This window comes from Oncorhynchus keta, chromosome 31, assembly GCF_023373465.1.
Source record: "Oncorhynchus keta strain PuntledgeMale-10-30-2019 chromosome 31, Oket_V2, whole genome shotgun sequence".
NCBI classification, from domain to species: Eukaryota; Metazoa; Chordata; class Actinopteri; order Salmoniformes; family Salmonidae; genus Oncorhynchus; species Oncorhynchus keta.
Window position 1 is genome coordinate 19,749,953 of NC_068451.1, and position 11,399 is coordinate 19,761,351.

The 11,399-nt window shown below is 42.6% G+C and overlaps 1 pseudogene; it reads right to left on the bottom strand.

The window, feature by feature from the left end:
* Positions 1-10,740, bottom strand: part of LOC118364082 (cytochrome b5 reductase 4-like) — a 28,365-nt pseudogene extending 17,625 nt beyond the window's left edge.
* Between the last annotated feature and the right edge of the window lie 659 nt (positions 10,741-11,399).

The following is an 11,399-nucleotide window of genomic DNA, read 5'->3' on the forward strand; positions in this document are numbered from 1 at the left end:
CAGTCAGGAAGTTAAAGCTTGGTCACAAATGAGTCTTCCAAATGGACAATGACCCCAAGCATACTTCAAAGTTGTGGCAAAATGGCTTAAGGAAAACAAAGTCAAGGTATTGGAGTGTCCATCACAAAGCCCTGACCTCAATCCCATAGAAGATTTGTGGGCAGAACTGAAAAAGTGTGTGCGAGCAAGGAGGCCTACAAACCTGACTCAGTTACACCAGCTCTGTCAGGAGGAATGGGCCAAAATTCACCCAACTTATTGTGGGAAACTTGTGTAAGGCTACCCGAAAAGTTTGACCCCAAGTTAAACAATTTAAAGGAAATGCTACCAAATACTAATTGAGTGTATGTAAACGTCTGAAATAAATAATTCTCTCTTCCATTATTCTGACATTTCACATTCTTAAAATAAAGTGGTGATCCTAACTGTCCTAAGACAGGGAATTTTTACTAGGATAAAATGTCAGAAATTGAGGTAAAACTGAGCTTAAATGTATTTGGCTAAGGTGTATGTAAACTTCTGACTTCAACTGTAAATTATCCTTCTGTGTGCGATTTTAATCGGTTCAATGACATACATATGGTGAAATAGGATCAATTATTGGTACCATGGTCGTGCTCAGTTATTTTTTAATATAACCATGAATATTGACCAGAAAGATCGCCATTTCCCCATTCGCTATGATGGGGGATCCTGTTTTCTGGAAACAATGCCTCCAGTATTACAGTTGGCCTTTAACTTGAAATCCTCAATGCGAGGTGGCAGTTGTTCTCCCCTGTAGCTACCAGACAGCCCTCACCTTACTGCTGCACCCACTCAGAAACAATGGTAGTTCATGACATTCTTAGGATCTCTGCTGTGTGTCTCCATGTTCTGAATGGTCAGTACATGGGACGTCCTTTCAGGGCTGGGCGATATGGCCAAAATATCACATTTTTGACGGTATGAAGGTATTTTATGTTTCTGAATAATAAAAGTTCTAAATATGCTTTAAGAGTAGTGAGTGATCCTAGGGTGGCAACACAAATTATAAGTGATTTCAATGGGTCTTTCTCCATTCTGATTGTTTTATACTATTCAATCCAACTTCAAACAAAAATAATGTTCAGCATTTTCATACCTTTCCTGCACTTTTGTTATAATTTCCACACTGTGCCATGCAAGGCTGCATAATATGGTCAAAAGATATAGGCCTGGTTAATTGGTGAACTGCTGGAATACAATGACTATAATTGGAATATAGTGGGCAGCACCTTGAATACATTGTTGTTTGACATGATAACAAATGAATAAGCCTGCCAGGGAGGAACAATTGACGGGGTAGGAACCAAAGTGTTGGTCAGTGTTTCCAGGGGACCCTAATTAGATTTTACATGACATCTTTTCAAATTAAATCAAAGTTTATTTGTCACGTGCGCCAAATACAACAGGTGTAGACCTTAAGTAAAGAAATAAAACAGCAACAAAAAAAATGACTATATACAGTAGCGAGGCTACATACAGACACCGGTTAGTCAGGCTGATTGAGGTAGTATGTACATGTAGATATGGTTAAAGTGACTATGCATATATGATGAACAGAAAGTAGCAGTACAGTAAAAGAGGGGTTGGCGGGTGGTGGGTGGCAGGACACAATGCAGATAGCCCGGTTAGCCAACGTGCGGGAGCACTGGTTGGTCGGCCCAATTGAGGTAGTATGTACATGAATGTACAGTTAAAGTGACTATGCATATATGATAATCAGAGAGTAGCAGCAGTGTGAAAGGAGGGTATGGGGTTGGAGGGGGCACACAATGCAAATAGTCTGGGTAGCCATTTGATTACCTGTTCAGGAGTCTTATGGCTTGGGGTAAAAACTGTTGAGAAACCTTTTTGTCCTAGACTTGGCACTCCGGTACAGCTTGCCATGCGGTAGCAGAGAGAACAGTCTATGACTGGGGTGGCTGGGGTCTTTGACAGTTTTTAGGGCCTTCCTCTGACACCGCCTGGTGTAGAGGTCCTGGAAGGCAGGCAGCTTAGCCCCAGTGATGTACTGGGCTGTACGCACTACCCTCTGTAGCGCCTTGCGGTCAGAGGCCGAGCAGTTACCGTACCAGGCAGTGATGCAACCAGTCAGCTCTCGATGTTGCAGCTGAAGAACCTTTGGAGGATCTCAGGACCCATGCCAAATCTTTTTAGTTTCCTGAGTTTCCTGACGGGGGAATAGGCTTTGTTGTGTCCTCTTCACGAGAAACACCCTTTTCATGCCACTTCGATACATCTACGACCAGAAGTTACTTTTTCGCAGCAGATTAGGAGAATTTACGCAGCAGATTAGGTTAATTCATGCAGCAGGTTAGGAGACTGAGGTTAAGGTTAGGGTTAGCAAAAAACACTCTCCTGACCTGCAAAGAAAATGACATCTGGCCGTAGCTGTATCGAAGTGGCGTGAAGAGAGTGCATCACAGTTGTTTTACCTAATGTAGCTAGCTAACATATTCATGCTTCACCTATTCACCTCTGAGTTAGAAGATAACGTTGCACAAACAACTTGCTTATCGAGGCCTACACCAGCACTGGTACCTAGTGATGGGGAAACAAAGCTAATTCCAGTAAATTACTTCCTAGTACCGGTACACTGCTTAGCGATTTCAACACATGCCTTGGAGCCATACAGGACTTCGCTGCTGCCACGTCCCTGTCATTTTCCCAACTGTTAACGACGATGAAGTTCAGAGCGCGTTATATCCGTGGCAAATCATTTGAAAGATGCATATCTCCTCCTACTAAAGTTACAGCATTATTGCGTTAGGCATGTTCCCTTTATGATGATGATGATCGGGACCTGTTAGTGCTAGGTGTGATAACTGCACTGTGATTTACATTTTATGTGAGGAAATAAGAAAAATATAATAATAATAAATATAGTTTTTCGGTTAACGATGCCAACTTGGTTTAAACGTTCACACCCCTAGTACAGGATGGTTAGGGAGGGAGAGAGAGAGTATGGCTGTAATAGATGGATAAAAGAAAGGAGATTGAAAGAGGCGGCTACGACAAGTCATGTCAGAAAACAGCTCCCTGGCATAGTAGACAGTCAAAGGAAGCTGCGACTTACGTTGACGCAGCATCTAGGACATTTTCCCCAGAAGAACGTCCACCCGTAGACACCATCTTGCAGGTCAACTATGGTACAGCCAGAGCTGGGGAGCTGAGATAGGAGAGGGGGTAAAATAGTGGAGAGAAAATAAGGGAGAAGAAGGAAAGAGGGGGGAGAAAAGAGGGGTGGGGAGTGAGGTTAAAGAACAATTGCTGCACGTTCTGGCTCACATTTCACTCAAATCTTGCCATTTAAAATTTCAAAGTGGGGATGTTTACCTTCCGTTTGGTGTAAACCACAATATTGACTGTGACATCAGTTTGAAACCAGTCAAACCTAAAAAATAAATATGTACAGATACAGTATGTTCATTACCTTCTCACATATATCTATCACACCTCACATCATCCAGTCTGTCACCATTCTCAATATCATAACAGTTGTTCTTGTTGTTTTGTGAGTGTACCTGGGCCGGGCGTACCTGGGTTGGGGTGGTGGCGGGGCGGCTGAGGGTTGCAGTGATGAGGAGGGTGAGGGACGGGTGAGGAAAGTAGGAGGGAGCATGGAGGTGGGCGGAGGAGGGGGGGCTAGACCTGAGGAGAGAGAGAGAGAGAGAGAGAGAGAGAGAGAGAGAGAGAGAGAGAGAGAGAGAGAGAGAGAGAGAGAGAGAGAGAGAGAGAGAGAGAGAGAGAGAGAGAGAGAGAGACAAGAGTAAGGACTCTGATTTCCGCCACACAGAATATAGAACACCCACACACAAATACCAGACAGTACAGAAGGGCTTTTAGTGCATTATTCTTATTGTTGTTTTGTACATTACCATTTAAATGAGTGATGCTGTCCTTTATCACAGACTGAGCAGTGGAGACAAATTAGAAAGGGTCAAAAAAACATCCTGCATGAAAGAGAGACTACTGTGCATTAAAGTCCTGAGACTGAGGGATTGTGTGTTACTGTACCTTTGAGAGCAGTGCTGACCTTCAGAGCCATCCTCCCTACCAGACACTCCTTTAACATGGACTCATAGTTCACCCACCGGTGGATCTGCTCATATGGCCACAGATTCAGGGACAAAGGGAGAAAGTGAGCAAAAGAGCTTAGACACGCACGGCATCATAACACACATGTGCGTTAATGTTTTGAACTTGTGTGTTTTAACATGTGAACTTCCAAGGTAGTCCTTTAACTCGGGAAAGTCCAATGAGAGCTGACCTGGTCAAAAAGGTCTGTTCTGTCTATCCCAGCTGCCTTCATCAGTTCCTCTTCACCTCCAGGGTGGAAATCCATGCAGAGGCTTACATTTTTAACCATGCCTGAGACACACATAGGAAATAACAGTATTTATTCTCAAAATACTCACAAAATTCACAATACATTTTTAATTGTAAATTGCTAAATAAGCCATTCACAATAAAACAGATGTATTAAATATCTGTATATTCAGTCAGTCATCCCGTCAGTAGAGGATGCCTGGATATTTCTTTTAAATGCCTTCCTAACCATCTTAAATAAACATGCCCCATTCAAGAAATTTAGAACCAGGAACAGATATAGCCCTTGGTTCTCCCCAGACCTGACTGCCCTTAACCAACACAAAAACATCCTATGGCGTTCTGCATTAGCATCGAACAGCCCCCGTGATATGCAGCTGTTCAGGGAAGCTAGAAACCGTTATACACAGGCAGTTAGAAAAGCCAAGGCTAGCTTTTTCAAGCAGAAATTTGCTTCCTGCAACACTAACTCAAAAAAGTTCTGGGACACTGTAAAGTCCATGGAGAATAAGAACACCTCCTCCCAGCTGCCCACTGCACTGAAGATAGGAAACACTGTCACCACTGATAAATCCACCATAATTGAGAATTTCAATAAGCATTTTTCTACGGCTGGCCATGCTTTCCACCTGGCTACTCCTACTCCGGCAACTCGCTCAAGCCATCCCCATTTCTCCTTCTCCCAAATCCATTCAGCTGATGTTCTGAAAGAGCTGAAAAATCTGGACCCCTACAAATCAGCCGGGCTAGACAATCTGGACCCTTTCTTTCTAAAATTATCTGCCGAAATTGTTGCCACCCCTATTACTAGCCTGTTCAACCTCTCTTTCGTGTCGTCTGAGATTCCCAAAGATTGGAAAGCAGCTGCGGTCATCCCCCTCTTCAAAGGGGGGGGACACTCTTGACCCAAACTGCTACAGACCTATATCTATCCTACCATGCCTTTCTAAGGTCTTCGAAAGCCAAGTCGACAAGCAGATTACCGACCATTTCGAATCTCACCATACCTTCTCTGCTATGCAATCTGGTTTCAGAGCTGGTCATGGGTGCACCTCAGCCACGCTCAAGGTCCTAAACGATATCTTAACCGCCATCGATAAGAAACATTACTGTGCAGCCGTATTCATTGATCTGGCCAAGGCTTTCGACTCTGTCAACCACCACATCCTCATTGGGCAGACTCGACAGCCTTGGTTTCTCAAATGATTGCCTCGCCTGGTTCACCAACTACTTCTCTGATAGAGTTCAGTGTGTCAAATCGGAGGGTCTGCTGTCCGGACCTCTGGCAGTCTCTATGGGGGTGCCACAGGGTTCAATTCTTGGACCGACTCTCTTCTCTGTATACATCAATGAGGTCGCTCTTGCTGCTGGTGAGTCCCTGATCCACCTCTACGCAGACGACACCATTCTGTATACTTCCGGCCCTTCTTTGGACACTGTGTTAACAACCCTCCAGGCAAGCTTCAATGCCATACAACTCTCCTTCCGTGGCCTCCAATTGCTCTTAAATACAAGTAAAACTAAATGCATGCTCTTCAACCGATCGCTACCTGCACCTACCCGCCTGTCCAACATCACTACTCTGGACGGCTCTGACTTAGAATACGTGGACAACTACAAATACTTAGGTGTCTGGTTAGACTGTAAACTCTCCTTCCAGACCCATATCAAACATCTCCAATCCAAAGTTAAATCTAGAATTGGCTTCCTATTTCGCAACAAAGCATCCTTCACTCATGCTGCCAAACATACCCTTGTAAAACTGACCATCCTACCAATCCTCGACTTTGGCGATGTCATTTACAAAATAGCCTCCAATACCCTACTCAACAAATTGGATGCAGTCTATCACAGTGCAATCCGTTTTGTCACCAAAGCCCCATATACTACCCACCATTGCGACCTGTACGCTCTCGTTGGCTGGCCCTCGCTTCATACTCGTCGCCAAACCCACTGGCTCCATGTCATCTACAAGACCCTGCTAGGTAAAGTCCCCCCTTAGCTCAGCTCGCTGGTCACCATAGCACCTCCCACCTGTAGCACACGCTCCAGCAGGTATATCTCTCTAGTCACCCCCAAAACCAATTCTTTCTTTGGCCGCCTCTCCTTCCAGTTCTCTGCTGCCAATGACTGGAACGAACTACAAAAATCTCTGAAACTGGAAACACTTATCTCCCTCACTAGCTTTAAGCACCAACTGTCAGAGCGTCTTACAGATTACTGCACCTGTACATAGCCCACCTATAATTTAGCCCAAACAACTACCTCTTTCCCAACTGTATTTAATTTATTTATTTATTTTGCTCCTTTGCACCCCATTATTTTTATTTCTACTTTGCACATTCTTCCATTGCAAAACTACCATTCCGGTGTTTTACTTGCTATATTGTATTTACTTTGCCACCATGGTCTTTTTTGCCTTTACCTCCCTTCTCACCTAATTTGCTCACATTGTATATAGACTTGTTTATACTGTATTATTGACTGTTTGTTTTACTCCATGTGTAACTCTGTGTCGTTGTATCTGTCGAACTGCTTTGCTTTATCTTGGCCAGTTCGCAATTGTAAATGAGAACTTGTTCTCAACTTGCCTACCTGGTTAAATAAAGGTGAAAAAAATATATATATATACATTAGGGCTAACTCGTGTATGCGGGCCCACTCACACCGACAAATATAACAGTGAAATCAGCAAATACATTCAAAGAAATGGTTATGAATGATTAAACTATGATTGAACTATTTGTAATGTATGGTGTTGAGGGGGAGTTGAAGGCTGTGCCCAGCCTCCAATGCTTTCTATAGAAAGCCTTCTCGGAACATAAAGACACATACTCAAAGACATTATCCCAACAAACACAACCTTTTCCTCCCAACACAAGGACATAGCCGTGCTGTAGCCAGGTGAGTTACTGACGCTGAGAACAGACACAGTCTCAAGGAAAACACTGTGTATGAGAGGAGAAGGTATGTACACCACAGGGAACCTTCATTTGTGTATATAATCGCCAATAACTGTCTTATAGCCTACTGATATTAAATTGGTTAGCTAATGCCTTCATCACACATCCCTATGGGAGTGCTGATGAGTGTGATCAACCAATCTGAAAACACGAATAACAATGAGACATGATGATAATGGCATCAGCATATGGTTGTGTAATTGCATATTTCTTCTCTACAACCTAATGCTGCTGCTTGGTGTTGTTATAAGGAATGATTATCAAATAAGTCATAAAAAATGATTGCAGTATGCCAAGCATATGTGAGTGTATGAGTTTGGGTAAGAGAGAGGGGTATAGGGAGGGAAGAGAGAAAGCGATGAATACAATGGAAGGAAGGGCACCCCTGTTCTGCTCTGAATCACAAGAAGTGGACAGAGTCCTAGTCACTAAAGCCTGCATAATCTTCCTTCACAGCAAATTCAATTAAGCTGTATTACTCAATGTCCTTTGACAAATGAACCCACTCCATGACTACCAATGAGTGCATTTAATCTCTATGACGCACATGTGTAAATGAGAGGATGAAATGTGTTTCTTCCGGAAGTGATTCCTCACGAAACACAGACAAAAGAAGACCATGATTTGGGGGATGTTCACTCTATGTAATCCATATACAGTGCCTTCGGAAAGTATTCAGACCCCGTGACTTTCTCCACATTTTGTTACGTCACAGCCTTATTCTAAAATGTTTTTTTCCCTCATCAATCTACACACAACACCAGGTAATTACAAAGTAAAAACGGCTTTGTAGAAATGCTTACAAATGTATTACAAATACAAAACTGAAATATCACGTTTATGTAAGTATTCAGACCCTTTACTCAGTATTTTTTTGAAGGACCTTTGGCAGCGGTTACAGCCTTGGGTCTTCTTGGGTATGACGCTACAAGCTTGGCACACCTGTATTTGGGGAGTTTCTCCCATTCTTCTCTGCAGATCCTCTCAAGCTCTGTCAGGTTGGATGGGGAGTGTCGCTGCACAGCTATTTTCAGGTCTCTCCAGAGATGTTCGATCGAGTTCAAGTCTGGGATCTGGCTGGGCTACTCAAGGACATTCAAAGACTTTTCCCAAAGCCACTCCTGTGTTGTCTTGGCCTTGTGCTTAGGGTCTTTGTCCTGTTGGAAGGTCAACCTTCGCCCCAGTCTGAAGTCCTGAGCCCTCTGGAGCAGGTTTTCCTCAAGGATCTCTATTTTCTTTGATCCTGACTAGTCTCCCAGTCCCTGCGGCTGAAAAACATCCCCACAGCATGATGCTGCCACCACCATGCTTCACCGTAGAGATGGTGTCAGGTTTCCTCCAGATGAACTCCATAGAGTTCAATCTTGGTTTCATCAGACCAGAGAATCTTGTTTCTCATGGTCTGAGAGTCCTTTCTGTGCCTTTTGGCAAACACCAAGTGCCTATCATGTGCTTTTTACTGAGGAGTGGCTTCCGTCTGGCCACTCTACCATAAAGGCCTGATTGGTGGAGTGCTGATGAGATGTTTGTTTGTTTCTTGGTCAGGGAGATGACAAAGCCCCCCCGATTGCTTAGTTTGGCCGGACGATCAGCTGTAGGAAGAGTCTTGGTGGTTCCAAACTTCTTCCATTTAAGAATGATGGAGGCCACTGTGTTCTTGGGGACATTCAATGCAGCAGACTTTTTTGGGGTACCACTCACCAGATCTGTGCCTCGACACAATCCTGTCTCGGAGCTCCACAGATAATTCCTTTCGAGCTCATGGCTTGGTTTTGGCTCTGACATGAACTGTCAACTGAGGGACCTCATATAGACAGGTGTGTGCCTTTCCAAATCATGTCCAATATGTTGACTCCAATCAAATTGTGGAAACATCTCAAGGATGATCAATGGAAACAGGATGCACCCGAGCTCAATTTTGAGCCTCATAGGAAAGGGTCTGAATAATTATTTAAATAATATATTTTTTTATACATTTGTAAACATTTCTTCAAACCTATTTCACTATGTAATCCATTTTAGAGTAAGTTAGCATATTTTGTCCTAACTTAGGCCTCCTTTAAGACTCCATAGTGGTTCATCTGTAGGTGCTACAAAGCAAACATTGGTGTCATATGAAGCTATACCGCCTTCTCTGTAATATGAGTAGTATTTTTATTTCAATAACTTTTTCTTTACATTAACTTATGAGTATTGAAAAATATAAACATATAAACATGATATTGAAATTGGCAAATGTTTTAATATACTGTTGAACATAATACTCTCTACAGGTTTAGCAAAGTTCCAGAGTGGGATCTCTGCTACTTTAAGAGTTATGACCCAATTTGTAAGCATTAACAAAAGAGTGAATTTGAAAAATGATTCAAAATGGTGATTTGCAGGATGTGCAATGATACAAGTAAAAGGAGGGCTGTGATTGGTTACATTGCTGAACTAAGACCATTTTTAAAAAAGGGCCATAACTTTAAAACTAGCAGAGATCCCAGTCTGGAACTTTGATATGCCCGTAGAGTATATAATGTTGAACAACATATTGCATTTTTAAACATTTTCTATATTCATGTTGTATGATTAAATACTCATAAATGAATGCAATACATTTTTTTGTGAAATCAAAATACTACTCATATTACAGAGCAAGTGGTAAAGCTTCATATGAAACACATTTTTGCTTTGTATTGCAGCATTGACAGGTTAAACATTATTGGCTATTAAAGGAGGCCTGGGCAAGGCAAAATGTAATAAATATGCCACCTTTGATGAACTCTTTCTCAATTATGCTTTTAGATACAAATATCAAATACAATCTTTCCTTGAAAGGACTATTCTATGGATTACATTTCGTAAAAATTCCCCAAATCATGGCATTTGTTTTGTCTGGGTTTTGTGAGGAATCATTCAATTAGGACTACGGAATGTGGAGAGAAGAATTGTGTACAGATAGTATGTGGCTACTGTGTGTGTATGTGTACTTTTCACATTTATTTTCCTGAACAATTTAAGTAATAGCACAGTTTCTCCAACTCTAGCCCTGGAGAGGCATTGAGCCCTTGATTAGTTAAATCTAGTGTGTTAGTACTGGGCTTAAACAAAAACCTGCAAAACGCCAGGACCAATGTTGTGTGTGTGTGTGTGTGTGTGTGTGTGTGTGTGTGTGTGTGTGTGTGTGTGTGTGTGTGTGTGTGTGTGTGTGTGTGTGTGTGTGTGTGTGTGTGTGTGTGTGTGTGTGTGTGTGTGTGTGTGTGTGTGTGTGTGTATACAGTATAAGCCTAGCTTGTGTCACTTCGTATGCAGGTCCAACAGTCGCCCGTGTGTTGTGTTTTTGCAGCTCCTCCTCTGTGACGTCTATGAGTCTACCTCTCATCCCTGTCAGGTCCCGGCCACTCTTAGCCACACAGATCCAGTCCATCAGACTGTGGCCAGGCTTCAATGCTGCCTGAAACAACATGGAAGAACAGCCCTCACAGATCGCGACTCTTCGAAAGCAGGCCAAATTCTGAAGGAATCCTGTATAAGACGGGCCTTCGATTAACACACGGCAATAAAGGATAAACTCTTGGGGTTGTGAACCACTGTGAAATTATGTTTCCGTTGTGTCACAAGAAACACATTTCCCTGAAGTGACACTAGTTGAGTAGATTGGCCAAGATGGCTGCTTGAACAGACGCTTTTTTACCGAGCTCCATACCAAACTTCAGAAAGATTGTGAAAATGTTTTTTTTTTAAGTTTAGTCATTATTATTTTTATTTGTTCAAGATATAAGACCTTTCCTGTGACTGGAATGATAATTGGATAATTTATTTCAGCATGTCCATGCAAAGTCGTGACAAAAAAAGAAAGGAAAAAGTTAGCCGTTCTATTGCTAATCAACAAGAGAGAAACGTGCTTATAGACAACTGTCATAACTACACTTGCTCTATGGATAACATCATGCTTTCGAATGCTGAAGATGACGAATTCCCCTCTTTACCGGTTACTCCGTGCAAACCTCCACCCTCCAAAAAACCCAACATGAACTCTGACATCGTGGCTACCCTCTCCTTACTCATCAACTCCAGGTGTGACGCCATTGAGAAAATGGT